The following is a 4,120-nucleotide window of genomic DNA, read 5'->3' on the forward strand; positions in this document are numbered from 1 at the left end:
TTTCAGTCCCCAAACCCCCTTTTTGAATTATAATCTCTTACTGGTTTGGAACCTGCCAAGTAGGTAGGCCGGGCAGTCAATGAGCCCATAGAGATCCACATGTTGTTGCCTCCTTGGTGCTGGGATTATAAGTGCACACCACCATGCCCAACTGTTTTTTTTTTTTTGGCATGGGTTCTGGAAATAAAACACGAGTCCTCATACTTGCCTTGAGATCACCTTACTGGCTGAGCGGTCTGCCTGCCCAATTGCTTATTCTTAAGGGGAAAAGGAGATACCAAATGAAGAATTTACCTGAGAACAATACTATTTTACAGCACAATTTTATGTACTTTATTTGATATCCTCTTCATGGAGATTTGTGATCAGAGAAGATAACCAGTTCTGATATCCGATGGATTTGAACGCACAGATTCCATTTTCAGAATCTGGGGGGGGAACTCTCTTCACTGTCAGGGTCTCACTTGTGGATTAAAGCTGTAACTTATATTTTTGCTTCTTGGCATCAGTAGTTCCAAAATGCTGGTTATCGGAGTCTGGTAGGCCAGTAGGGCACTTTCCCATTTAAAGCTTTTTATTCAGCTAAATTCTTAATATATTCACACAGCAATCTTCACCCTGAGCTTTGTGGTTTTAGGGCAGTGGTTCACAACCTTCCTACTTTAATATACCTCCTCATGTTGTGGTGACCCCCCCCAGATGATAAAATTATTTCATTGGTACTTCATAATTGTAATTTTGCTACTGATATGAATCATAAGGTAAATAAATATTCAATGTGCAACCCTTGTGGAGGCTGAAATGCACAGGTTGAGATCTGCTGGTTTAAGTACAAGTTGATCTGGATAGAACTCTTGTCCCCTTCCTGAAGCTTCTGTGTCCTGCCCTACTTTCACCTCCCCTGTCTTGAAAATACAAATCATGGAGAGCTGAAGACTGACCTTCACCTTTTCGAGGATCTCTCTGTCATTTGGGACTGGTGTTTTTAGAGATGACTTTTCCAGAGTGTGAATGTCCCTGTGACATTCAGATTTACATTTCTGGGCTCTTAGATCTCATGGGATTTGTGCTATGATGATTGTTCTCAAAAGGACATGTCAGTTTCTGTAGATTTGTAGAGATGGCATTTCAGCTTCCTTCCACAGTTCTGGAATTGGACTCTGATTGGCAATTTGTTCTTTGAAGTAAGTACAGACTCAGAATGAACTGTTTCCTGTCCACTTACATATGACATTAAGCCCTTTCTACATTTCCTATTGCCCACTTCAATCCAATCGCATTGGTTTGGGCCAATGAAAGGCCTAATGCAGGACCATGACCAAGAAGTCCTGCTGGCATTTTTGAGAGCTCGTTTCCTTTCTGGCAGTGAACTATTTATATATTAAACTCACCAGTAAACCTCAAACATCTGGCACATGCACTTTATTTGTAAAGGAATATCACAAATAGAGATGATTGATGGGCTTTCATCCATTTCTATTATTTTCAGAATGCTAATTATGGAAGGTGGTAAAATAACGAAGTTAGATAAAATGTCCTGTAGTAAAAGGAGTGTAGTTAGGATCATATACTGTTATTTTCATGAGTATTCCTTTTAGATTTATTAATTTCATCTTATGTGTGGGTGTTTTGCTGCAATGCGTGTCTGTGTATGTTGACCATGGACATGTTTGGTGCCTCCAAAGATCAGAAGATTAGAAGAGGGCATTGGATCTCCAGTAACTGAGTTAGGGATGGTTGTGTGTTGCCATGTGATGCTGAAAACTGAACTCAGGTCCTCTGAAAGAGCAACAAGTACTCTTAACTCCTGAGCCACCTCTGCAGCCCTGGCTCCTGTTTTCCTTATAATGACACACCAAGTGCTCATATAACACAGATCTTAGTGTGTGTGTGTTTCTGTGTGTATTAGTATGTGTGTTTTGTGTATATATGTGTAATATATATATGTGTGTGCCTGAGTGTATCTGTCTGTGTGTATATGTGTTTGTGGTGTCTATGTGTGTGTGTGTGAGTGTATGTGTTTGTGTGTAGATATATGTCTGTGTATGTGTGTTTGTGTGTGGGAGCATGCATGTAACATAGGCAATGGGAATGCTTTCGTTATACTTTTTATTTGGAATGTCTCTTAATGGTTCTTGTATTGAATGTACAGTTCTCCAGCACTTTTGGAGGGTAGTTGAACCTTTATCGAGTGGGACCCAGTAGTAGGTTTAGATTACTGGGAGAGAGTGTGCCCTGGGAGGGGTTTGTGTAATTTTGATCTCTTTTGTGTTGCTTCCTGACTTCCGTGAGAACAGATTACTCCACCATTTTACCCTGCCATGATTTTTTTGCCTCGCCACAGACCCAGAGAAACCAGACCAAGTGATTGTGGATTACAACTTCTGAAACTGTGATGTCTAGGAACAAAAGGTTAATGAATGCTGCTATCACTTTAATATTTATAATGTATAAAAGACAATATGACATGTGACAGTGTTCAGGATATAATACACACTGAATAGATGGTAGTCAGTATTTATAATTCCATGATAGTTTGTGTACTATAAGTTAAATATCTAATAAAGTTCTTAGTAGATAAGAGATGATTATGGTAATACATAATTATGTATCCAAATGAGGAATTAAGACATAAATTAAGACAAAACTATCAGGCCCCATTTTCAGTCTCCCATAAAATTTACTGCACAACAACGTATTTATTCCATTTCAACCATATGCACCCATGGAGGCTGGCAAGGCATCAGCAGGGTCAGCAGCAATTATCTTGCTGCTGTGGTCCCAACTTGAGAGCCTTCCTTTACTTGTCATTCCTCATTTGCATTATTCACAAACCCAGGAGTCTTGGCTCTCACCACAGTCACACTGCTGGGATTGGATCCCTTCCCTTTCCCTGCCATACACAGCAAGATTATTGATGTCTTGTCTACACAAAGGTTGTCAGGTTCCCTCCTTGGTGGCTTCAACACTAGCTGGGATCCTGTTCTATAACAGATAAATTATCCAGACGTAGTCAACCATATGACTTAGAATATTACCAGTTATATCTGAATCCTGCTCATTGTACTCATTGTATCTCTTTTTAGAAGATTTTAAAATTAAAAAAAATTCAGAGAATTTCTTACATGAATACTATAGTCAGCTCTTCCTCTTCCCAACAACTTTTACCATGTTCCTCCACTCCTCAAATTCATGACCTCTTCTTTAATTATTGTTATATATAAAAATACAGACTGTTGAGTCCATTTAGTGTTGATTATATATGTGTTTAGAGCTGAATACTTGGGATTTGATAACCTATTAGTGGGTTCGCCTCTAGATCAGACTGATTTCTCTTCTCTCAGTCATTAGTTGACTGTAACCTTTATCTAGGGATAGAGCTTGTGAGATTTGCTCCATCCACAATGGCATATCAACTAGTTAAAGTTTTAATTTTTATTCATGTCTTTTTCTGTTGGTCTGTCAGCCTGTCTGTCTGTCTGTCTGCCTGTCTGTCTGTCTGCTTGTCTGTCTCTTTCTTTCTGTGTGTAAGTATATAAATGTGTGGGTGTCTATACGAGCCAGCAGAAGTTGTTAGAGTCGCTGAAGCTTGAGTCACAGGTGTTAGGAATCAAATTCTGGTTCCCTGGATTAGTGCTAATGCCCTTATCTACCGAGCCATGTATCTAGTCTCTTGATACTTATCTTCTAATAAATGACTTGCAGCTATGTTCAGGTAATTGAAGCACACATATTGATAAAGTGACTTCCCTTTCCCACCAAAATGGCCACTTTCAGCTGGCCAGGATTTGATGGAAGCGGTCTGAAGTGTGAAGTGTTGATTGCTAACAACATCCAGCAAGCACTTCTGTGGAGGCTATGGTTTTGAATTTTGTAGAATGTTGCAAACTGAATGCCAGATGAATTTTTTAATGAATGCGAACCTTCACAGATCCATGTTGAGAGCTAAACTACTTAGCAGAATATGGCCACAAGGGCATCCCATAAACTGCTCCTTCTTTACCTTCAGTTCCTTACAATCTCACATTGCACGTTACCCAATACAGTCTGAAAGGACAGCACTGAAGATTTCTTGGGACAAGGCTGTGATGTGACTACTGTATATTGCCTTATATCTAAG

This window comes from Rattus rattus, chromosome 1, assembly GCF_011064425.1.
Source record: "Rattus rattus isolate New Zealand chromosome 1, Rrattus_CSIRO_v1, whole genome shotgun sequence".
NCBI classification, from domain to species: Eukaryota; Metazoa; Chordata; class Mammalia; order Rodentia; family Muridae; genus Rattus; species Rattus rattus.